The sequence below is a fragment of the Sturnus vulgaris genome, chromosome 2 (assembly GCF_052056855.1).
Source record: "Sturnus vulgaris isolate bStuVul1 chromosome 2, bStuVul1.hap1, whole genome shotgun sequence".
NCBI lineage: Eukaryota > Metazoa > Chordata > Aves > Passeriformes > Sturnidae > Sturnus > Sturnus vulgaris.
In genome coordinates, this window is record NC_142244.1 from 104,687,547 (window position 1) to 104,714,541 (window position 26,995).

General features: G+C 37.9%; 1 long non-coding RNA gene across 1 annotated transcript; it reads right to left on the minus strand.

Annotated features, from left to right (window-relative positions):
• Positions 1-21,281: 21,281 nt before the first annotated feature.
• On the minus strand, positions 21,282-24,057 carry LOC148224941 (uncharacterized). The gene is made up of 2 exons (XR_015802000.1): positions 23,947-24,057; positions 21,282-22,943 (listed from the first exon to the last, which is right to left on the minus strand). It is a non-coding gene; the product is annotated as an uncharacterized LOC148224941 (long non-coding RNA).
• Positions 24,058-26,995: the final 2,938 nt, after the last annotated feature.

The window sequence follows — 26,995 nt, forward strand, 5'->3', positions numbered from 1 at the left end:
ATCAGTCACTAAAGCCTTTGGAGTAGTTATGCCTTTGGAAAAGAAGAATCTGAGGAGACAAGAATCTTGAAAAATAAAATAAAGGAGGAGGGAATTTTCAGTGTCTAGGCCCTGACAGAATAAAAATTTCACTGTGTATTTCACAGTTTGAAATGAAGCAGACTAAAGTGTCTCATTTTCTTGAAAACTCCTTACAGTGAATCCCAACTATGTGCTTAATACTTACTGTTCTCACTGGAAATGAAGCATCAGAAACTTTAAAAAATCTACTTGCAGAGAAGTGTTCTAATCTGTCACTCTCTGCATCCCCACAGCTCCGTTCTTGCAATGACTGACGCAGGAGTCAGTTCTGTCCAGAAGCATCTCGAACTATCTGCTTTCATATGGCTGATTCTACTTCACTTCTTTGGACTTCTGTGAATTCCATCTGAGTTCCAAATTTGTATTTGGCTCTGGCTGCCCAAATGCATGTCTAGACGTGTGAGTGTGCTCTGGTAATGACGCATTCCTTTCCTTGATGATGACATAATTTTTCCCATCAGTCCTAGTTTTGGTGAAGAATTTAGTAATAGAAATCATTCAGATGAAACATCAATAACATCTGCTCACCCTCTTTTTTCCTAGACTTGTTTCTCTTTGAAAGGACCATCTGTTTCAGAGTACTTGTGCTCTTCTGAAATTCCCCTTTTCCTTTCGCTTTTTTGTTTCGGAGTTTTATTCCCATCTTTCCATCAAGCTCTGTAAAACTCTACCTTCTTCTGGTTCTGATAACTGTGTATAAGATTTGGATCTTTCCAACATGACATATTCTCATGATTCCGTTGTGTTTTAATTTTCTTTCAGTGCCCTGCCTCTGTTTAGCCCTCCTTACTCTGCTCCCAGAAACTCTTGAGATAAGTGACCATAGTGATTTGGTCTAACAGTGACACTTGTGAAGTCTCTGTGCTGACAGATTTCCCTACAGTAAAATATAAGCTATATATGCTGTTACATTCTGTGAACTAAGTGCTGTTTTGTTTCCTTTCCCCAGCTCCATCTTAAACTAAACACATCTTTGTCTAATCACTACTAATAAATGAATTAGTGCCATTCCATATGGCACACATGCTTTTTGGAAAAAAACACAAAAAATAATGTCTTCTTCAGAAATATTTTCAGAACTACCAAAATGACTGTTGAAATTTGCTAGACATATTCTCCTAACATAACCTTGGTTAAGCCAATATATGATGCTTAAAATATTTGAATTCACCAGGAAGTTTGCTTTTCCTTCTTAAGACTGTGTGTTAAAAGTTCTTCATTTACCCGTGAATATTTTGTTGGAGAGAAAATCATATATTATGTTTCACATTTCACGTTGGTTTTGCTCATCAGAGATAAAATGGTCTTCATACCAAAACAGTATGCTTAGGAAATCAGGAGGGTTCACTCTCAGTGTAGCCTGAAATGTGCTTTGTCATCTTTGGCTTGCCATGCACTAGATACAACAATAATACTCTCTTCAGACACCAATTGCCCAAAGACACTTTTAGATCCTACAGTGGAAAATAAAAGATACTGTAAATCTTCCTCATGCTTTTTTCAACTGTTCCTGTGGATAATATCCTGGTTACATACCAGTGCAAAATCCTGCCTGGATTTGTTCATTTTAACTGGAATAAATGCCATGAGTTTAGTCACGCAGAGGAAGTATTCACAATGTTCCTCTTTAGGCAATTCATTCAGATGATTAGGTTAGGAGATTGGTCTCCTTAAGCTCCCTGTGTCAGTAGAGTGGGACATTCCTCCAGATGACAACTGACAGCAGGAGCTTAACAAATGTGTCAGTAGCTGTACTGGTAAAAAGGAGGAGGTAGTAAGATTGCACCCACATTCTTTTGGCATATTTTTTTCTAGGTCCAAGTAGGTCCCTTTCCATAGCACTGAGCATGTCTGGATTTTCTTCTGGCCATATCATACAATGACTAAATGATCTTAAGATATAAGAATTTTTTCCTCCAGTACAAATTGCCTTAAATACTCTGATAGGCTGTGCTACAAAATATTATGCATACTCTCCAGACATAGCCCCTAGCTGGAACGAACCAGCACTAGATTGCAACTTGGAGAGGTCTAGTAAGCTCACATCAGAGCAAGCCTGGGAGCAAAACACGATAGATGAAATTAGAAGGAACAGAACAACAGAGTAAAGAGGTAAACATCAGAAGTGGACTTTGTGTGGTGTGGGTGTTTGTTTATCTGGTTCTTTGTTTGTTTGTTTGTTTGTTTCTCAGGGAAAAGCAAGTGAATTAAGCTGTGATCTTTCCACTGTTGCTAAGCAATCCCCAAGTCACCAACATCTCTGTCTCTTTTCTTTGGTTCTTCAGTGGAGCACTGGAAACCAGATTTCAGCTCTGAAGTACAGTGTTTCCCCATATTGGGTGAAATTATTAATGTGGAAAAATTACAAAATAGGGAGGAAGAGAGATGGAAACATTACAGAATTCTTTTTATGTAGTTAAACCAAGGTTTTGTTTCCTGGCTGACAGCTCCCCTCTCTCTGGACTCTTGGCTCTGTCTTACCTCTCTTCCCATCTGTCCATATCCTGATTTCCCTTTGGAAATGCCAAGTCTGAGCTCAAGACTAGGCTGAGACTTGAAACTCTTTAACATTTCCAGGCAGCCATGTACAGTCATATACGTGGGAATAGAATCTCTGTGGGTTAACATCTACCTACTAGAAAATTAATAATCTCCTTTGTCCTTCATCTCCCTCATGCCTCTTACCCAGAAGAGATGCCCAGAATACTAGCTTCAGTGCAGTGAAGGCTTTATATCAAATAAGATGGAGGAAGAAGCATCTGCCAGTAGATAATAACATGATTATGATTATAATGACCAATCCTAAATCCTAAAAATCCTACACCATAGCTTCTGAACTAGAACCATCATAGAGGGTACCCCATTTTGCTAGGCAGGGAATGAAAATGGTTCATGCCATGAAGAGCTTACAATCAAAGTACAAGATAGAAGACAACCAGAGGTTATTGCACATAGATAGAGAAAACACATGCTAAAAACAAAGAGGTGTATTTCAGTGTATTTCTTTCTGTTCTTTTCTTTCAGTCAAGTACAACACTGCCAGTGGAAGGGTGGAGCAGTTCCATGTTAGGGTCATTACAGTGTTTTTGGGTTCCTTTAGGTAGCTGCGTTATTTGTATTCTTACAAAAAAGACTATAACAGGAACTCTGTTGTCCTCTATAGTGTAACTTTGCAATCAACAACTAGAGAAGGGAAAAAATGGGTATGAAAAAGACAATGAGGTCTAAACACTTTTGGAAACACAGACAGTTTTTTAATAGTGGTTCCCTAGCTTCTTGTCTCTTTGGTGTTCCAATTTTCAGTTGTGGTGTACTTAATGCTTATGCTTAAATGATGTCTTTCACTGAAGTTTTGTCAATATTTTTTAAAGTAGTACTGATTCAATAAAGTTTTTAATTGAAAAAAAAAACAAACATGGGCAAAGGATGGCATAAACAGGTATAATTTCAAAGAGAATAAAAGTACCTCTATGAGGATAATAATAGGTTAATGCATGAACAGATAATGGTGGTTTAGACAGGTTCCTCTAAAGGCTCAATCTGTTGTATGTTAGATCCAGCTGCCCATTGCCCAGGGGCCTCTTATAGTTACTGGGCTGAATTCTTCAGCCCATGCCCTACTTACATAGTCTTGCTTTGAAGGCTGCCAGAAATCTGTTGGCGAAAACGTTCTTTGCCACCCAAAAATACCCTTCAAAAAGAGTATTTTTTTTGAAGGAGACAACCTCCCCAGCTGCCTTGCAATGCTATTTTGGTTTCTTGGTACCATTTGCTGAACAACTGTGTATGCTGCTATTCCTGTCACCCTGTGAGTACAGTTTTACCAGGGCCACTGAGAGGGCTGGAGTTCTCTTGGCCAGACATATGATGGAGGAGCACCTTCACGGTTCCTCATTCCCCCTCAGGTTTGTGGCTTTTCCAGGTTGTTTCCTGCTTGGTTTCAACCTTCTGCTCTAGGCAGGAGGCAGCAGACTCACTGCTTTGTGACAGATGGCCCTCCTTGAGGTGAGTCCTTTGTAGCTCTGCTGTATTGCAAGCTCTCTGGGATCAGGGAAAGGGACATTGTTTTACACAACAATGTAGCACCATTTACTCTTTCGGATCTTCCTTAAGATCTATGGACCTTTAGAAAACAAGACAAAGGAGAGAGGTATTAGGGAGAAAGGAGGATGGTGCAAGGAAAATCAGAAGAGAAAAGAGAGTATTCTTACACCAATAGAGCAGGTCTGACCCTCTGTCATTGCTCTCTATAGATAATGAAACAGTGAGCTGGGTCAAAGGGAAGGTAAGGTGGTCTTGCCTAGTATGGACACAACACTTTTCTACCTGTGGGTTAAAAGGTTTGTAGTAGGAAGTTATCAATACATACATTAAAATATATATTGGTTCAATAATTACATGTTTGCCAATAACTCTGGAGCCATCAGAGCATCCTTTTACAGCAGCTGACAGGAACATTATTCTTTGAGTGTAGTTATGATAATTGTTTTCAACAGATATTGTATAGTTCCCAATGCTCAAATGCAGCTATACTTTACTTTTTTTACTTAGTTCTGGGGAAACGGGCATTTTCATAATCTGCTATAAAAAGTGTTTGTGGAAAATCAACTGCTTTTTTACACAACAGATTAGTTTTATGGGCATTCAACATTGAATCTCCTTAGTGTAACCCACTCTTGCCTGCCCACACACAAATACTCCCAGGTTTTTAGTACTTACACTCTGTGGCATTTCAGTCTCTATGAGAGTTAACTGCTCTCTTTATTACTTCTTCCACTGTCAGCAGAATAGTGCTGAAATAAGTCTTTAAGAATCTTCCTTTTTATTGAATGTTAAGAATAAGTTACTTCAGATGGCAGGTAATTCCCCATATAATTTTATTTGAATCCTTGCATGACTGAATTTAATAATAGAACTGACTTCACTGGGAAAAGTTTGTACCTGGTCTGGACTGTATTGGAAGAATAAACCTGGAAATTGTGATGGATGCACTTGACTCCTAAACCAAACTAGTGGTGGTCTGGTTCATTCTCCAAAGGAGGTAAAGGCCTGAGCCCTAAATGGGCCAACAATTCCTTTTGTTCCAATCTGTTCTCTCAAAACCCACAAAGAGGCAGAACAGCCCAGTGACCATCAGTGCACATGAGGTTGGAACAACCATGTGGTTTAAACATGAACAGTGTGGTCTTCCCAAGAGTCATTTATCAGGGGGCAAAGAAAGTTGTGGGTACAAGGAGTCTCACACATACCTTTCCCATGGCATATAATTTGACTATGAGTCAACCACTTTATCCCCATAACTATGACAGCCTAAGGGGACCACCTTTGAGCTCTCCCAGCTAAGCAGCCTGGCTGCATGGCAGTGAGCTCCCCTTGAGATGGGAAGCTGCTCCTTGAGACCTAGACACTTCTTTGGTAGGTGACTGCCATCATGCAGAGCCTCATTCCAAAGTACACTAAGATTTTGTCTTGCTAACTTTGATCTTTATTTTAGTAAGTTTGGTTCTGCCTCAGTACTTTTGAATTGTATTTTTTGTGCAGTACCAAAACAGAGTGAACCTTGCCATCAAATGTTGGTAAGTAGTAGTTTTATAACATCACGTTTCAATAAATGAATTTAAATTCACTCTTGCTGATACCTTTGACACTAGTTCTCTAAGTGGTATGAATTGCCTATTTGCAGTAAACTGGCATGAATTGCCTATGTGCAGTAAACTGGCATATCAGAAAGATCTTGAATCAGGATTCACAAGAGAAACACACATTGTTCTTAGAACTTTTTCTTCAGAAAAATATTAAGTTTAGGGTTCAGAGCTTCATTGTAGGCCTATGTGTTTATCTGTAAGCAACAGACATTTTCTGGTATCTCACTTCAAGAGTTCTTGATAGAATTGTTATGGATGTATATAATTATATGTAATAATATGTAATCGATATTATGAAATGTCATCTGAACTAAATATGGGATACTTTAAAAACCAGTAATCACTCCAGAGAATACACTTTTTATGACTCTTCACTTTCAATTTGAAATACCACAGTAACTTGTACTGTCTAGTTGGAGATTGGAAGGACTTGTTTCTAGTCTTCTTTTGTATGTTTCCATTATACATTTATTTTTTCTTGTACTAATTTTTGTTCAGAACAAATGTTAATGATTTTACAAAATGCTGAAGAACTTTTTATTTTGTGCTTTATGCCTTTCCTTACAGTAGTGTTTTCATATGGATAAGAAGGGCAATTATGGAACTTGTTTTTATGTTTTGTAATTTTCTTTTGGAAGTTTTTTCACTTGAGATCAGCTCTTTGTAGATCAAAAGAGACTGCAGGGTTTGCATGATGCTTGCACAGCTAATCACAAACAATATTTTACCTGTCTTTCAGCCCAAAATGTTTTGTTCAACACCACACTATTTTTTTTTTCAAATAAGGCCTTAACCTGAGAGAAATATCACAACTAACCTTTATTCATTCTTTCTCTTTCCATTCACAGATCCCTTTTCTTGCATTTGCTCTTTGTCCTTGACGCCTATTAAATCTCTGAAACTAAGGTGAAAGGTGCTTCTTACAGCTGAGCAGCACAACATGTCAACCTTGTCTATCCCTATGACCCTACTTCAAAATTGAGGTTTTTTTCTGCATTGAAAAATTTTAAACCACTGTCTTTGTGACAGTTTCAAGTTCTAACCTGAAATATGCTGGGGCAGGCCTTGAATTATGATTTGGTTTTGCATTACAAATTCACTGCTTGTGGATGCTCGTCATGTTGTAATGCATGTCTACACAGATGACAGGATTCGACTCTTGCCTGTTTTCATTGGCTTCCAGTGGTTGACTGAGCAGTGCTTTCTTTTTGTTTTCAGGAAGGGCACGTGAAATGTGCTGAGCAGAAACAAAACACATTACACTGTAATTCACTGGGGGATTATGTGCCCTTCACGCCATTTGTGTGACAGCCACTGCCTTCTCTCTGCTGCTGGAATCTTTGCCTCTCTGCCATTCCCTTGTGAATTTCTTATGTTTGTTCATGAAATGCCAAATTTATTTGTCACTGCAAAACATTGTGTATTCTTGCTAACTGGGACATTCTTCATTCTTTTTTTTTTTCTTTCCTCCCAATCTGATCAGGACACAAGTTTGTTCTACAATACAGTCTCCAGTGATAAGTCTCATTCAATTTTAAATGTCTTATATAAAAGAGCTCTGCTTCAGAGCCTATTTAATGGTGTTTGGGGGCCAGATTATGCCTTGAGTTTTGTATATCTATAAATCATGCAACCTACCTGAATCTTGTTTTCAAGCATACAGAATGTAAGGTATTGTATTCAATGAAGAGGTAGAAAAGAAGTGTCAGTGAGCTTTCTGCTTTGTGTCAGCTTAGATCCTAGAGCAAAGGTGGAAGTGCAGGGTAGTTGCTGCAGAATAGGCCATCAGTAAAAAAAGCGTGCTGACAAAGAAATGAGCATGACTTCTTTTACCCCTAGTGGCTTCTCTGATGCTCTTGGTAATTTTTTCTGTTTCATTGTGTTAAAACTGACAGCTGTGGTGATAGGTATAAGAAGTCCCTATCTATTTATCAGCTGAATATCATCCTCTGAATTCTGCAGGAAATGTTTCCTCTTTCTAGTTATACATTTTCATCAAAAATTGGCCATTTGCTGAATAATCAAATGTCTTGCTTGCCTGTCCTGGATTAATCTGGGAATGAAACTCCTACAATATTTTAAGCAGTCTTGTTGTAAAATACAGATGGACTTCATATAACTGTAAAGTGGAAGTTAGTGCAAATTTTTTCCTTTCCATTAAGATTTTGCCAATATCTGTGGATGGACTGTAAACTAAGCTGTATTATCATGGTTCCTGGAACGACACAAGATCTCAGCTAGACTTTATTTGTCATGGGTTAGAATCCAAAGTAGACTAAACTTTGTAGGTTTCTTGATCATGACAAATGAAACTAAAATAAAACATGGTAAAATTATGTATAAATTATGTATTATAAACTATATATGTTATTGGTCTGAAAGGGGCAATAGTGTGCTCACTGAATCTCATCTGTCTGCTCCTTCAACTTTTCCAAATTCCTGTGGACAGGGAAAAAATAGGACTCACAACTTGCATTCTACTTGGGGATACCCTTTGTTGATTTACCTCATCATAAAACCTCCGTCTTGTTCATTGTTCAGAAACTTCATTGTTGTTTTCTAAGGTGAAAAACAAACAGTCTTTGTTTTTCTTTAGCTGTTGAAAACAAGGTTATTCTGCATTTAAAGCTTCATTTGCCATATGTAGTGTCAGCTTCCCTTCTTTTTAGAGATTTAACAAGTTCATAGTCAAATATTTTAGTAAAAATCTATGTTTATGATTATGAATACTTGACACTGGTGAGATTTCAAACAAATCTGTAGTTGAACTGAATTTCTTCATATGGTCCGTTGTTTTTTTCCTTCTTCTGCAGGTGGTTCTTGTGTATTTAATGTCTCTTAAAGACTGGTTAGTCATTCGTGTTTCTTTTGCCAGTAATAACTCTAGAGAGCAGCAGATAAATTCATTCTTTCCAGGTGGCATGAGAAGGCAGAATGCTGATAATTGACAATTTGGGTGTGAGTGTAATCAGGTGTCAAGGAAAAAATAGGTTTGTGATGTTTCTTCCCAAGTTGGATGTATTCAGTTCAAGAATAGCTTATTCTGGAATGAAACAAAATTGTTGCTGAGGCTTTCATGAAAAAATAAAATTTGACTCACCTAGTAGTTTCTATATAGAAGATCAACAAGCTTCTTCATATAAAGAAACTATGTTTGGAACTCATTTTTAAGAAAGAAATAATGTAGTTATGTTTTTATTGTTTTGTTCCTTCATCCTGCTTAAGCATAACTAAGTCAGTATGCGAACATCTTTCTTCTGTCTTTAAATACAGTTAGTGGAGGCTTGTTTATCATCAACCCAAATTACTGTCAAGAACTTTCTTGAGAAATAAAAGATTTATTTTAAGAAACTTTGAAAAATGATCTGCCTACAAGAATTGGGACAGAAAAGTTTGATGACATTCAATTGCTGTTCCTGAGCCTGTTTGATTCATGAGAGACCATTTGACTAAGGAGCACAAGCATTCAACAGAGGGTTTGTTCTTTATAATGAGATTATGAGATGCTTGTTATCATAGCTCTTTTCCATCTGGCTTCCTATCATTAGACAAAGCATGTTGTTTGATTAATTTTTTTCTCTTTTTCTTAGGGTTTTGCTAAGTACTAAAAACTAATTGTTGTTAATAGAGTTAACCAGCCATGATAGCTAACTCTAAAGACATAATGCAGCACCAATGAGCATATTATCTGGCATTTTTTGATGCCTTCTCATCTACAAAATCTTTCTTTTGTTTTCCTAACAACCAACAGGACTAGCAAATGATCATACTGGCCTGTTTCTTCTTTATTGTGTACTTTCTTCTTCTCAAGATGATAATAGAGCTGCTATTCAGGTCAACGGAGCAGGTTCAGCATCTGTACAACCAGCAAACAAAGAATCTGTGATAATGAAGTCCTGTTGCCTTTGTATGTTAAGTCCAAAATCCAGAAGAGCTGTGTCTGCTCCTCTAGTTTGATTGGCTGGGAAACCATGCTGTGGTCACAGAAAACTGCTGGGATGAAGGCCCTGTCAGCACCTAGAGAAATGTGAACAATGTGGATGCTATATCACAGCCTTTTTGTATTTGGTGAGATTAATCAGCCCCCAGCTGTATAGGAATAGCAGATGGACAAACTGTGGCTATGTGCTTTGTGCATAGCTCAGGGTAATTCTGCTCTGGCAGATATTTATCAGTCAAGAGAATGTTCTGTATACTGTGACTATAAAGTTTTGGTCTAGTTCCATGAGTTTTTAATTTTTTTAAAAAAGAAATAACTCAATAAAAACATGAAATTTGAAAATTTAATGTAGTGAGATTCCTACACTCAATTTCATTAGCTATGCCAAATATTTTGTGCTAGCATGCCCTGATGTGTCAAACCTTCAATATACTGCACCTATGACACAGATGAACATTTTTTGCATTCTCTTTTCTTTCTATATAAAATATTAGAAATTAATTCTGTATTTGCTTGATCAGTAATAAACTACTTTCATCCAATGAACTGTGAGTCTGTTGCATTTAAATCGCTAAAAAAATTAAACTCTAATCAGTACAGTGACCTAAATATATGATAATATCCAGAACCCAAGACAGAGTAAATTTTTCATTTGCACTGTAAAGCCAACTCTTTCTAGGACCATCTTAAATAAATACACCAGAAATAAGGAAAGACAGTTAAAATGAAATTAAGAAAAGACAATTGATTACTAGAAAGCAATCTGATAAAATTCATGGTAAGTATACATTTAAAGTTCAATATAACTTGGATTCTGGCATAGCATATGGTCCTTCTTCTTACTGACATGATAAGCTGAAAGGAGTCTTTTTAAGTTCACCTTCAAACTTAAAAAGAAAACTAATAAGATGAAAAAAGGTCAGGATTTGCGGGGGACAAACAGCAGGCAATTTTCAGAATATGAACTATATCTGCGGTAATTCCACCAAATTCAGTAAGACTATGGTTCAATGTAGGTAAAGATGACCATTAAAACTGAACCTCAAACCTTGGTACAAAGCGTATTGAAATCAGCGAGAAGACTAATTTTCTCCATTTTGATTTTTTCTCCTCTCTTTTGATATACAATTCTTCTTGCAATTATTCTTTTTTTTTTCTTAAAACACATAATTCATCACTTATCACAGTGTACCAGTCTTGATATATATTTTCAAGCTACTCTATTCATGACTTTGAGCATGCCTGGATCTTGTCAGTCTTGAGATCTGAATCAAAATTGTAACAAAATTGCACATTTTTTAGGAAAGGCATTTAATACTCTCTATGTCTACAAATGCAGACTCCTCACAGCAGTATCTAATGACTGGGAGATGTGTACACCAACCAAAACTGAGCGTCATATCTATTTTAAGGAGCATGAATACATTCAGTAGTAGAACAGCAGCACATCTTGGCTTTTTAGAAGCATTTCAAATTTTTGTCCAGATGCTATGAAACACTTTCTTTCTTTAAGCTTAGATAAAAATACTGACTGACTACTGATCCTTGAGTGTACTAAATGTTCTACTTAAGTGTTTCCTTGATTCTAATGGAAAAGAACAACATAGGATAGTGAAAGAAAGCATATTTACATATGGTATTGGTAAGTAAATGTGAGTTTCCTGCAAATAACTCTTTAACGTACATGAGATTCCGCCCTTTCAGGGCCAGGATTCAGGAGCTTCCCCTTTACTAAAAGCAGAATTAATACTGTAATGTGAAGTCATGAATTAGTGGGAATACATGTACAACTTCTTTTGCATCTGCATTATTATTCCCAGGCCAATAAGCACTTGTGTAGATGATGGCAAGAATATGTTCTTCAGATAAAATGTCAGTTCAGGAAAATACTGATGATTAGGAGTCGTTGTGTGACATCCTGGTAGTGGAGGTGGCCTGGTTCTGCTTTCTTACTGAGCACAATTTCTCTGTATCTGATAGATTCATCGTGCATCAGGAGAATAAGGGAGTGGGTGAGATGAGATTTGAATTGGCAAAATCACTATTCCACTACATAGAAGTTCATGACAACAGAAAAAAATTAACTTTTCTTTGAAGGAGAACAGGACTGTCTAGAAGATCTTGCAATTATATGGTGTTCCATCCTGTGCTGTTTCTGCTGTCTTCAGTTTCATGTCTTCATTTTTGTTTTGTGTGACCCTGAGACGGTTTCCTTGATATTGTTGCAAAAGATCTTTTCAGAATACACTTCCTGTTCTCCCATCTTTACTGTCCACATGCCACAAGTCATTTCCCCATCTTGCTTTGTTTCCAGTCTCTTTCCTTTCCTTGCTGGCATTTGAACTTATTAAGCACCTTCCCAGATTTGACCATCACATGAGTGACACAGAGTTCTCATCAGATTGTAGATTGCCTTTATCACCTCTGAGAGAAAGGACTGTTAATGTGCTGGTGTGCTTGTTCCATATTTCTAGGCAGAGTAATTGTCACTTAAGAGAACCTAAATAACACCATAATACACCACTCAAGATTGCAGCAGTGCAATCATGGATAAACAAGGTGCTGTCACCACTGTGTGTTATGTTCTGTTCTTTCTATTAAACCAGCTATAAATTAGCAATCCATAAAAAAATTGGATCAATAGCAAACCTTTTGTTACTGGTAAAGAAACAATTCAGGGATATTTTCAACTCCAGTGCTTAGTGCTTTCTCTTCACAGTCTGATGGAAATGATTAAAACAAAACACCCGATAATGAGGTGGTGTTGAACAGTAAACATCTGGGGGTTTTATTATAATTTTTATTCTATTGTTTGGAACAGTAGTGGGATCTGGAGTGGAAGGGGCACTGTTAGAAAAGTTTGTTTCTATAACAACACAGTGTAAAAATGGAGTTCCCTTTCTTAGCATCTCTCTTAGAGTGGAAAAAACCCAGTTTATTTCAGATACAAGCTATTGGATAGCACTAGCAGTGTGTGAGATAGTAAGTAGTGACAAATGGAGTTCAAAGCAATGTTTGTGAGTGTGCAGTATTGCTCTAGAGTAATAAAGCTGTTTTAAAAATAGTGCTGGTTTTTTTAAAGCTGCATATATGTGTGCTCACCTGAAATCATGTTGATGACTCTGCTTTCCAACCCCTCCTTCTGTTAACATTTTAGGAAGGAATCACATTAGGATATTGTACTTGAGTAAAGTCAATTCACCACCAGCCTAAGACTGAACATTATTGTGAAAGCATGTCCTGTAAGTCTTCCCATTTTCAAAGAAAGAAGAAAAGCTCATGATTTTAGGGGCTGCCTGGGTGAATGCCTTTGAATCAGCTAAAATCCATGTACCTGGTAGTTTTTCTTCATCCTGTTACCTGCTGGACTCCCAGGATTATTCAGCCAGAGCTGGTATTAATGTGAAAGAGCTCATAAGGTTTATGAAGGTTCAAAATATTGCTGATTTGATGTTACCTTTGCTGCTGTCACGTCCTCTTGCATACATACTGGCACACGGGTGTCTAACTTCCATTGAAATGTATACAAAAACCTAATTTAGAGAAGCCTTTTCCTGACTGCTGAAAAGATGAGGCTTGGTGACTAAATAAAGCTTTGATTTTTAGCTGTTTGTTGCATAGTTACTCAGATTCATAAGAGATATTTTAAGTGATACACTCAAAGATTGCATTTCCTAACCAGAGAATCCAATATATTTACTTCCTGTCATTGCTCCCATTGCATTTGAATTAGTTTATTCTGATTTCAACAAGGAACTGCCAAACTTCCTTAAACTGTCAGAAATGCAAAATTAGAATATTCTAACTGTGATTGCTACCTATTGATATATCTGTTCCCCTTCAGGTCTCTTCCAGTATCTCTTTTTAGGTTTTAAGTTATAACTCTTGCTGTTTTATATGTTGTGCATAAGACTGTGTAATTGTCACTCCTTGTAGCTAGTCCCTGGGAGTCAAACCAGATATTCTAAGTGGTTTGCAGCTTATACAGTTTGGATTCACGGCCAGCTTAGAACAGATAACCTTAAACCCAAGTTGTGTTGAAAAAGGGAGCCCACCATGGCTCAGAGGAGAGCAGCAGGCAGTGCTGGGTCAGTGGGGTCAGTGCTGGCATGATATGAGCAGTGCTGGGGCTTATGCTGTCCAGATCAGCAGCCTGACTGGGTGAGCTGGGTCCTTGTTCCTCCTGGAAACCTGGGCAGGAGGCTTGTATGGAGGAGGTGGCCAGAGAAGGAGAAACTGATGTCCTTGGTGGCTTTGCTCCAAGGTGCAATAGGACTGTGGGCAGGCAACATCTCCAAACTTTGTGAGAGAAAAGGGTTCTTTGGCTGACAAAGTCAGAACCATCTCTGGGAGGAGCAGGTACTCTTTGGTCTCTCTCTCTCATCTGCCTCTTCCCTTCTTTGTGGTAATGAGTGTGCATTTTATTTGGGCAGTGAGGGAAAGAGATGTGCAGTAGGTGGAAGCTCTGTTCTTTGGTATTAATAAACTGGATTCCATTCTCCCATCTGAAAAGCCATTAAAATTATGTGCTCCATCACAAAAGTGCATATTTATTTTCTTTAAAGGGAGCTCTCAAGGTTAGCTTTGCTTATTTAAGCACCGTGTTCAGAGAGAGAGAATTACGCTGGAGAGAGCAGATATATCCATGTGCAGAGAAACATCCTTGTTTCCTTCTTTGAGGAGGACATGGTGTGCATGCCCTCAGGAGGAAATGGTCTTCCAAATCCCACACCATCTTATGAAGGAATGCAGGCAGCAATACCTCTGCTGGGCTGCATGCAAGGCCCAGGACACATAGGGGAGTCTTCTCCCTTCCACCATCGGGAAAAGAAGAAAGGCCAGGTCTCTGGGAGGCTTTTTCTTTCACAGATGGGATGTACATCCTTTCTTTGCAATCTGAATTCTAGCTGAATATTAAGATAGGACTGCATACAGTTGGAGCAGTACAGGCTTGCATGCTGACAGATTCAGCTTGTTCTTTCCAGATTGCTAAAGCTTATTTTAAAAGGTCTTATTTTTGGAGAGCTTCCATTGTGTATCTAAAGCCACTGATATCTTACTGTCAATTAAATGAAAACAAGTTGCTGTTACTTTTCAATTTAAGGGGGCCCTCTCAATAAAAATATGTTTACCAACAGTTACACATACGGAAGTGTTTTAAAAATATTTTAAGTGCACTGCAATTACCTAAAGGTGTGAAATATAGTTGCTTGTGTTCACTGCGTCACAAGTAAGGCCTGAAATTTAGTGACTATCAGGGTTGCTGGGCTGTTTTTCCATATATATGGCCAATAAAATTAGAAGCCTTATCTCTAGGCAAACTCATTTATATTTTCTTAGGTTTTGATGATTCTTTCAGCTAGGAAAGCTATGGTATGAGTTTCTTAAACAGATACTTGTCTCTTTACAGTTGCAGAGAAACACCGATATGTGAAACACTGATGCACTGTTCCATGCTTTTAAATGTTTACTTTATACCATATACCTATGTATAATGCAGGAAAGTTTGAAAGACAACTGTGGATTTCTGAGAAAAGCCTTTACTTTTAGCTCAGAAAAATATTATTGTGGCTTATGCAGTCAAACGATAACAAAATAGACTCTGGTTTTGGTGGAAAATGCATTCACATGTGAATCTATAATTGTAAAAGTAAGCCTCCAGTGGTTCATAAAGCTAAAATACTCGTGGGTGCAAAGCTGCTATAGTTCTGTGCAGAAATAGAAATGTTGAAGCACATGTACTTCACTGCACATGAATCTTGGGTTCACATCAGAAAAGCTGGTTAACTGTTTTTTTGTAGCACATGTCTGTTGTGGTGGTGCTGTTCTGATACTTTACAGCAGAAATGGCTTAGGTGACTCACTTGCAGAAAAAAATGGGACTAGAAGCATTTCTAATAATGGAAAGAGTGACAAGGGAGAGCAATTATTTCCAAATCTGTTTCATTACAAAGCTCTTAAACATTTTTTTTAATGTATTGGAGCACAGTAATTGTAACAGAGGGTTCATTTGCTTAATATATGTGACATTCAGTACATAAATTAGCTAAATGTGTCAAAAGATAAAAAATATAGAAGGACATATTATCAGTGGTGCTATAGCTGTGGGTTCTACTGGTCACATCAGTCCTCTCACTTCAGTTGACATTGATCTTGAAATCTGTGTAAACTGAACGTCTTCCAGTGAGTTTGAACAAAAATTAAAATTATTATCATACAAGTTAGAATGAAAAAGCTTTGCATTTATGATATTTCGGGCATGCTGTGAGCTAGAAGTATCTGTTCCATAAACAGGATCAGATATACACTAAGATACCTGTATCTTGTAAGGTCTCACATGATCTACAGGTACATAATATTATCTTGTATTTCCTAAAAAAATCAGTAATCATGGGAATTGCTGCTCCTGATCATGTCAGCATGGCTTCAGGTTCCTTCTGCCTTGCTGCCAACTCGTTGCATGCATATTTTTGTACATCTTCCTACTCTTCTTAAGATCACCTGGACAGCTGGAATCCCATGCAAGGGGCCCCACTAACATTTGTCAATAGCTCTGTTCCAGCTTGCATTGACATTGACAAACGACTCTGGCAAGGTGGGTGAAATATTAACGTAGAATCTTAGAATTGCTGTGGTTTGAAAAGACCTCAGAGGTTATTGAGCAACACCATTAAGAAGTCCAAAAAACATCCCTAAGGATTTGTTTTCAGATATTCCTCCTATTCATAGGTGGAATAGGGGTATGGAGGAAATGCTTCATGCAAATTCAGAGCTTGCTCTTCCTTAAGTTTCTCTCAGTGAACTCATTGCAGGTGAAGCCAGAATTTTCTTAGAATATCAGGCAGAGACCTGGGCTTAGAAAATACTGGTTGGAATTGAGATAAAGATATTCCGACACTTCTTTAAGTCAATTTCTATTGTATTTCTTGTAGGAAATGATAATAAGCTATCCAAGAACGAGAGCAGTTTGCCCTGCTGCTCCTCCCCTGTACTCAAGGTCTCTTTTGTTATTTGTGTTGCCACACTGTGTCTCTAGACCCCAGCTGTGATCAAGTTCCTATTGTTCATAGAAATGGATTGTAGGTCACAGTCCTTGCCACAATGACAGCACAGTTTAGCAGGGGAGGACAAAAAGGGGTAGCTAAGGTAACAGAGACATGCTGAGACTTGTGTAAAGTCACTCAGTGAGCAGCAGGAAGGAGCAGCCATAGGACTGTTGTTTCCAAGTTTCAATTGCACTGCAAAACTACTGACAGATGTTTCTTTTTAAGGAAAGGCTTAAAATGAAAATGTTGTTTTTGAAAATTTTCTTGCTAAAGAATCTTTAGAAATGGCAGACAGAAACTGAGAAATCCTAGATGGATAATTTAAAGAAGAATTAGGTCTAATTTGCCTTGAAAAAAATGTTTGAAATAAGACTTGGGCTGTTTTAGTGACCTTCTCCTAATTATCATAAAATTCTGTGGAATTTTACGTTTTTATGTTATTTTATTTTATGTTTCAGTACATTTAGATAACTTAACAAACCCCAAACCCAGCTCTACACTGGTAGTTGGGTCATAAAAATGGTACAAGAAAAAAACTGCACTCACAGTGACTTCTTTTAAAAAATATTCTATCAATTAGAAACAGTATTTTCAGTTGGGCTGAGAAATGACGTTACATCAAAGAGAATCTGACCCCATATGTAAATTTGAGTCTGTTTAACTTTTATCAATATGAGAATTTATTAGCAGATAGATAAATCAGAAGTAGATAGAAAAACAAGAAGCAATCTTGGAAAAAACTTGCAGGTATGTGATACAAGTCCACAGTTTATAATGATGTTAAATAGATGACAAAGTAGAAAGAACGGACAGAGGGATGAGAACAGTGGAGTGGTGAACAATGTGAATGATGCACAAGTAAGTCTTTATTGACTTTATTGATGTTGGTATTCACACCAAAGTCTGGTAGGAATATATGTCCAAATATCTATATACTTTTCTAGTCATATGATTTTTTTCCTTGACTAGGTGTTCCAGAAAAGTTGGGAAATCTGCCCCAAGAAAGAGCTCAAGTCCTGCTCATTATCTTCAAAAAGAATAAGTATTTGACTCATGTGCAATTAGTTTCTTTTTGAAATATTCTGGTACAGACAGAGGGTTTAGTTTTATAATACTAAAATCTAGAGAAATTCTGCGGGATTTGAGTAAATGCATTATTCCTTATGCTTTAAACATGAAATTTGACATTATCTAAGATAGATACAACATGTAATAAATTATACATAATTTCTGTTAAAAAAAAAGACTCTTGTAGACTCAGAGTGTTCATTGAAGTGTGTTGATTGCCTTGGTAATTTCAACTGAAATTAAACGCCTTACCTGCTGCATTTTTAAAAATTCTATTTGTATTTTTTATCACTACAAATACAAGAAAAGTTAATAGAAAATTTCCAGCCATGAATTATGAGTTTGAAACTTGTATTCCACTGGCTGCTGTACCACCTGTTAATAAGTAAGCCAAGCAGCAGTTGCCACATCACTGAGAATGACTCATTTCTGTAATGAATACCAATTAGGATATCAACATATTCAATGTTCTTATTCAATATTCTTGTTCTCTCTCAATATTGCTACATTATTGCAAACTCATTTAAAGAGCTGTGTGGTAAAAACATTTATTTTACAGAACAGAGAGAATGAAGTCACGGAAATATTTCTATATCTTGAAAAAATTGGTCAATTGATTTGAAATTAAATGGACTGATTACAAATTTACATCTTTCTTGTGCAATGTTAACATTTTGATTTAATTTTTCTTATCCAAAATGCAGAAAAACCCCCAACCAAACAAACAAAAAAATAAAAAAAATAAAAATAAAAAAAATCCCCCAACATAATTTTCCACCATATGGCAGTGCTGGCTTCAGAGCAGTTCTTGTGCTAGGCACTTTACTGTCTCTTCTATTCTGTCCTGAAAATGTAACAGTGCAGCAGTACTGTTTGCTCCTCTAATTTTAGTTTAGACAAACAAGATAGGCAGGTAGCCTGATGAGGGACAACAGTCTTGCTATACAAAGGCAGGGGAAATTTTGTTGTGAGAATTTTTTTCACTTGTCCAATTAGAGTCGTCATTAACACTGTTGAACAGAAGGAGCTAGGATTATACACCAGCTACAAGTCTCATTTACCTAGGTGCACATTTTATAGTTTATAGTGGACCTCCTGACTACTGGTGAGCCAGAAATGAACTTCTCATGCTCTATACCTGCTAGGCTTTTTCTATGCTAGATAGATTTTGCAAAAAAGTGAACCATGAGATCATCAGTCTCATCACAGCTCTGCCTGGGACAAGATCTCGTTATAGCATGCATGTAGTAACATACCTGGCAGGAATGACTTTTTGTTTCGGGTGCTGGGTCAGATCTTTCCTGTGCTTCTTTTAAGGTTGGTGGTTTTGTCATTGGAGAGGAAGAGCATGGTTGTTCCAGGATTTGAACTTTCAGTATTTTCCCCTTTTCTGATCTCTCCTTTGAACATATTCTATGATTGTGGTAATTTTGTTTGACTGCAAACTTAGAGAGAAAAGAAAAGGAAGGGAGAAAGTAACATCAACCCAATAGTGGAACTGTTCAAATTCTGTGTTAGTGCCATGCACGTAGACAAGGAGCCCAAGGCTGCAATTAAGGAGTAGAACAGGTTTCCCTCTAGAGAGCAGCAATACCACCTAAACTACCAGCTAGCTGCTCTCCTTTGCCACTTGTCCCCAGTGGTCCCTGGTGAGATGACTGAGCTGCTCATTAATAATTTGCTAAATTGCTTGAGATACAAAAGTAAAAGGAGCCATTTTGGTTCTCTGTGGCCAACTGGGCTGTAGTTCTTGTGCATGAAATAAGGCAGAAGGTGCCTGAGCTACCAAGCTGGACTCCTGAGAGCAGCAATGCAACCAGGATCTGACTTACAGAAGAGCTGTTTCCTAGAGCCAGGCTTTTCAAGGTGAAAAGAAATTAATACTTCTGTATAAAAGGATTTTCTCCCATGAAGACTTCTAAAATGTATAGAGAGTTGGGTTTTATACCCTACAAATTCTTTTGAGGGGAGTGAGTAATTTCAGAGTCATGCACTAAATAAATGGGAGCAAAGAGGAGATCTGCACTTCATGGAGACTTTCTGACCTACTGTGTGTTATGACCCACCCCCACAAAGGTGAGTGTAACCCAGGTTCTTGTTAACGGATCCCTTGGGGCAGATTAGAGTGAAACAACACTTGATGATTGGTGTTTGTGTATGTATATATATATACACACAGATATATTTATGGGGGTCTATTTTAGAACAGTTTTGTTGCAATGGAAAGCAGGTATGTAGCCATTTTATTATTATCTATAGTAATATATCAATATGAAAGTATAAAAATATTACTTGAGAAAATGTATAAGGAAAAGAAAGAAAAAGAAAGGATAAGAGTAGAAAGATGCATAATCACCACCCATGGATCTGCAATGAGATTTGATTTTTGCTGCTGATTGAAGTGATGGTCTTGATCTGTCTTGATCCATCCCCCTAAGAAGCCCCCAAAACACAAAGTCTGATGGGTTAAAATACATTCAGGCTGGGTGGGAAGGACATCCAGGTACCTCCCCTGTGTGGGGGGGAAGTTCTACACTGTCTCTTGCAACAGACCCTGGATCTGCTGCAACACCTTTGGATCACATGCAGTTCTCTGGTGGAAGGCTTAAGGAATGGGTCTGGGGGTGCTTCAGGAGTCCCTGATGGTTTATGGTGCCTCCTCAGCTGCCTCTTACATCAGCACAGTTAAGCCAATAGTACCCCATCAGACCTACCCTGCAGGAAGAGGGGAGTTTCACAACTGAGTGCAGTCTTCCACATCTTAGAGCTCTTGGTTCATTCCAAGCATTGTGCTGGTTTCCTAGCATATAAAAGTAAATATGATTCAACTTCACAGTGACTTTCTGAAGCTTTTACAGATCCCCAGATAAATATTATCTTCACATTGCATGCAATGCTGACATATTCATTCAATGAGCACTTACTGCAGATGAGAGTTACGTACAGTTGGAGTGTGTAAACCTCTTAAAGTGATGAAGAGTACTCAAAGCTCTCTGATAGCAAACCTGTCATCCATGGTATTGCTTCAGGAGGAACCCCTACAGAGAACCAGAAGTGGGGAGTTGTGTGATGGATAGGATGTGCATACAGAGTATTCCCTGTGATACATAAGGAATGCAGAATTTTGTGGCACTGTGAACTGCATGAAGGCCACTTACAGTGAAGAATAATGGAATCATAGAATCCATTAGGGTGGAAAAAGACCTCTAAAGTCATAATCTCCCGCCATTAACTCATCACCATTTTGTTCACTATAGTGTAGATCTGTGAGCTCAAGACTCCTGAGTATAAAGTCAGGAAAATTCCCCCAGCAAGGCCCTGCCTGCCACACTGTGAGCTAAAGAAGGGAGAAAGGGCCTCCAAATCCAAACAGAGATGGGGCAAATAATGCAAGATACTTGGGGGACAAAAAAACCAGATTACCTCTGGTGAGAAAGTGTATCTGTGAAACAGCACACAGTTATTCATAAGCCCAATGTTTGTCTCATACAAACAGAGAACTTACAGGCCAGGAAGATTTATTTATACTTAGAAAAAACTTTGCATAAATCCATAATAAAAGGAAGTTTTCTTCAGAGAAATACAAATGATTTGTGAAAAATATTGCCTAAGGCTTACATGCTGTAATGCAAACAAATATGGATTTCACATGGATGATATGGATGATACATTGATAAATTCAAAATGTACAAATGTAAAGAGGAATATAAAAATGTATTTTCTCAATTTAATCAAACATTAATTAAAGAATCCTGTGAGGCAAGTGATGCTCTATTACTTTTTTTCCCTAAAGGAAGGAGAAAGGACTGGTTTTATAGTAAAGGTAAAGCAGACGCTTCCCCCTCCACATCCCATACATAGGCTTGACATGTCAAGAAAAAAAATGCTGAGGCTTTTTAGCAGTTTTTACCTAAGTTATACTTGTCTGTGTAAGTGTACAAGTAGTGCTCTACTAGATCTAGCAGTAGAGATGGATCCAGGAAACCAAGTCAGGTTATGGTTTTGAAAACCCTAATCTTCCTTGCTATGCAGTGCTGGAGTTTGAATTGATCAGTATTTCTACAGAGAAGTGCTCCAGGCACCTAAAGGGTGTAGAACTTCATTTATCCTTGAGAGAAGAGTCCCTAGAAGGCCCATCACAGAGAAGAGATCATTGAATTGCTTGTTGTTTCATTTGACAAGGATAAACTATTAGGGAATCTATATTTTTACTTGAGGTGTTATTCAATTTTATGTTCAATCTCTATTTCAATCTAGTTTTCTGCAAGATGAGGACACTGTGATTAATGAAATATAAATGATCAAATGAAAAGGCAGTTATGTTCTTTTGTTCAAGGTTGATACATGACCAGAAATACTACCAATGTGGCTGTACAGTTATAGTACAAAAATCACAACACTGATTACTTCAGAAATCCAGTTTTGCATTCAGGCTGTGATCTGACCTGTTTTGATTCAGTTGAACTACCCAAGCTTGGATCTGAAGTTGTCTGCAGCATAATTCAGCTATCTGATGGCTCCTCAAATGTGATTAAGCTATCTAACCTTCCTGTGCTGTTCTTTCTTTTCCTACTCCTGGTTAGATTAGGTTCTGTCCTAAAATCCATTCTCTCATTCCTGCTTCTGATTTCCAGTTTAGAATAATAATAAATAATAATAATAATAATAGTAAACAATTTCTTTCATTGCTTCTCACTCTGTTATTGAAAATAATCCTTAAGATGTGTTATTTCAAATAAAATTAGTCAAAGCCACAGTTCCACCTCCTTCACTCACAGAAGCACTAAATCCGGTGTGAACCTTGAGTTAACAACTCCAGACTTAATCCTTACACTTGAGTCTTCGTTCACTCTCCTCAGGCTTTGACTTCATCTGGTTTAACAAGTGGGGTGGGGGTTTTGTTTGTTTGTTTGTGTTTTGTTTTTTTTTTTAACTATTTCCATTTGCAAAGTGAATTTTATTTAGGTGAAATGTGTGATTTCATCCCTGTGTCTGTAGTCCATGTACACATGCTGTTGTTCCAGCTGCAGGCATTGCTGAGTCCAGGTCTGTGAAAGGTGGCCCTTCTGCTCAAAGCATCTGCTGATGTCAGCAGTCGAACAAAAAGCTGGTGTTGCTCGAAGCTGACTGTAATTCACCTTCGAGGATGACAAGAATTCTTACCTGCCATGCAAACAGATAAGGATTTACTGTTAGTACATTCTAGCTACCACGGCTCTTTAGCTTTCAATTTTTTTAATCAAGTAACATTTTTTATCAAAACTAGCTGGCTATGAGCATGCAATAGCAAAACTGTATCTAAAAAGCAGATGATCTTTTCAGGCTCCCTATGTGTTTTACTAACACTTGAAAAAGGAATTAATTCTGTGTGCAATCTGAGTCATTTTGCAATGAACAAGCTGTTATTTATGCTTTAACATTTCCTGAACAGACAATTTCTATAGAACATCAGGAAGCAGCCATAAAATGAATATGGAAAAAAACAGGGACAGAAACAAGTAGATGTTTTTGCAATTGGCTATGCAGGATAATTTCATAGCAAAAGGTAGGATCACATGCAGTAGAAATCGCTGGCTTTTGTGAGTTGGCAGAAAATATAATTAAAATAAAAAAGTGACATCTTATGTGACAGAACCTGAGTAGGCAGCACAGCATTTATCACCTCCTGTTCACTAGCTTTTCTTTTTTAAAATTAGTGAGATTTATCTTATATGACGCCTACTCATGGTCTTGTTGGCATGAACGAAAACAAAAAAAGAAATGTAGCAATGTAAAATAACACCAGGAGTTACTGCAGCCAACAAAAAGGGACGAATTCATCCCTGATGCTATGAAATAGAACTGCACAAGAGTGGATACAGGCTCTAAAGTGTTTTACTTTCTGGGGTTATTCTTGTTTGTTTTTTAGTTTTGTGCACATAAGTTTTACTTCTATCTAGGCAAAGCTATAGATCCAGCTATCTTCCACAAAATGAGAGTTGGACTGAGATCTTAATTTCAGCTGTGTATATTTGAAGTTATTCTGCCAGAGTCAATGAAGTCATTCTGGGTTTATACTCGTAAGCCTTTAATCAGAATATGTCAGTGAGCAGGAGGATGTGGCACCTGAAAAATCAATGGTTGGTGCTGCTGTTTTTCTTTCAGGTTGAGAGTTTTGACATCTTACTTGCTTGGTTTTCTGTGCTGAGCTTTCTGATTCAGCCAGGCTGTGGACTGAGACGAGTAATATTCTCTATTAGGAGACATGGAATCTGGGAGGTTTCAGAAAAGAAAAAAAAAAACCAAATCAAACCAAGACGAACCTAACTTAACATAGTTTAATTTTAGAAGACTAAATCATTCCAAATCAATTACTTGGAATGCTGGATGACATGACTTTAACAAAGAAATGAAGAAGTGTTATCACAGAAATATGCAGATAAGAGGAGCAGGGCAGGGAAGAAGCTGAATAATTGTATGCATATATTTATTAAACCAGAGCTTGTAAAAAACCTCAAGTAAATCTGCATGAAGTGGGTGGAAGGACTGGAAGCATCATCCTTAGAATAACTATATATACAAGGTTTTAAAAACCTACTTTTAGGAAGGCAGTGAGAGAAAAGGGCGATCAGGATTCAGATTTTAATTTTTTATGTTTCTGGTGAGTCACTTTCCAATACCCACACTTGAAGAATGCTTCTAAATGTACCCCTCGGGTGCATGGAAGCACACACTTAATTAAAAGCTGGTGTTGATACAGTTATGTGTCCTTAGTGAATGGGATGGAGGCCAACATCCCCTCCTGTCTCACTGTCCTTAAGATGATAGTTAACACCAAAAATAGAGGAAACCATTGCTTGCAGTCCAGAGAGAGCAAAACCAGCTGTTTTCCCTTTCTCTCCTCCTGCCTGGTGCATCTACAACATCTAGCCTGCAGTCATTTGGAAACAAACACACCAGATCTGTCCTTGACTTTGTATGAGGTTTCTAGGGCCTTTAAATTGTTAAAAACTGGTGTAATTATGGACGACTAACTAATTAAAGTTAGGAAGTGGTGTGTTTATTCACCAGCAGGCAGCAAAGGAGTCACCTCCGGAAGGTGTGACCGCCCTGAACAAGGTTCTTTGCCATCTGCTTATTGCCCAGGATTTCACATACAATACATCTGCATAACCCCAGCACCTCCCATCCCCACCCCATATTAAAATGAGCCCATCAGTCCTTCACACGTGAGCAATTCTTCTCTTGAATTTGGGTCGGTGGTCTCGAAATGGGTCAGTGGTCTCAAAGGATGAAGTCAGGAGAGTCTTCATCAGGTCTCAGTGACCCTCTGGCACGATCCAAGGCCTCATGCTTCATGATTAATGGTTTACTTATTTTACGTTCTTCTGTGCGTAAATTCATAATAGTGGACAATTATACCAATTAGCTCTAGCCTTAGCATCTAGTAATTATTAACCTACCATTTACCTACCTAACTTACGTTTTGGTCATGGAAACTACTTCTACCCTTAGCAAAAATCTTAACTCTTTAAAACCATGATTCACTTACATGCAAACCAATGGCTTGGGCAGTATGCGACTTGTTCTTTTTCAAGCTCTTTTTATTCGTCCAACAAATATCTCTGGTGGGAATGAACACAGTTTGTCTGCATATAGAACATGAACTGCACAACACATTCTTTGGTTTTTAAGTAAGGATTTAGCACCACACAGGCCTAGAAAAAAGGTACATGAATGCAGCACTGCCCCTTGTACAACATCTTGGTGCACATTTCACTGTGAAAAAGGAAAGGTGAGAGGCTGAGGTGACTGGGTCAATGCTGAGGAGTTCACTGTGTGGTTTCTCTCTGTGCTGAGTGCAATGGGAGTTTTGGATGAATGATGACTGTTCTGCTGTACAATTTCACTACCCTGTGCTCATGATCTTGCCAGTCCTTTTTTACTTATTAAGTGAGCCATCCTCAGACCATCTGTGTTTTTGTAGTAGCACCTTGCAGCCTTGGAAGTAAACCTCATAAAAGCCTGGTAAAACATCTGTGACCATTTGCTAGCTATCAAGATATTTCAGGACATTAAAAACCAAGCTGTGTAGATACCATGAGGCTATGGATGTGCAGGACTTCATCACAAAGTTTAAGGTGGCTGAATGTCGGGTAAGATCCATCTTAAAAGAGGTATCTCTAGCAATGATAGGATCTCGGATTTTACATGGAGATCTATGACAAACAGCACTGCTGCCTTCCTGCAAGTTACCAGTCTTAAAGTCATTCACATTCATTCATATTTTCATGATCCGGGTATTGGCAATAACAATGAATTTGACAAAAGAAAAAGAAAAAGCATTTGCAACATCAAGTTATAAACTGACATGTCTCATTTAAGCAGTGTCACTTACAACTAAATATTTAGACTCCCAATCAAGATAATGAAAAAACATTTTCAGGAGTGTGATGGAGCTTCTGTCTAATTGACACTTGTACTTCCCTGCAGCTGAGGAGGATAAAGTTTCACAGAAGTATGCGTGAGTCCACAGCCCAGGTTCCTGCAGGCTTGACACAATTTGTGTGGACAGTGCTTAAATCAGTTCCATCTCTTACTCTTCTTGCTAAATTCTTTCGGTAATAAGGAGAGGTGAATACATAGTTTGTCACCTAGCAACCCCAGATGAGTGTTCTAAACAGCTTTGAATGAATAGTTGCCCATGGAGTCTTAAAAATAGCTGGTTTGTTTTGTTTGGTTTGTGTAAGTGAAAGGTGTGGTCCCCCATATGTGCTTGTGTGAAATGATAAGCAGGAAACTGAAGGGAGAGTGACACAGAAGAGAAATAAAAATGGAATCATATGGTGTAATTGGCATGCATATATATAGAAAATCTGCTTCTATTCTTTTAAGTCAGCTCTGCATAAATTTGCATGACATACCTCAAGTTCCCTGCCTGCTCCATGGCATGCTACTCAAATTCTTTCCCACAGAAGAAATGGGAACATAGATACTTTGGTATGTTAAGCAACACCCCCCCCCCCCCCCTTATACCACAAAGTAGAAAAATTGGTTCAGGGATTCATTATTTGCTTACAGGATGTTGTAAAATTGTTCATTCTTGCCTGTACTAGACTTCACCCATGGACTTTAGACTTAAATAGCAACTGGTAGCAATAATTGATATTGCATTAATGGCAGGAGCTGGGTGTACAGGACAAGGGTGGATGTGGGCAGCTGCAGTGGGGAGGAAG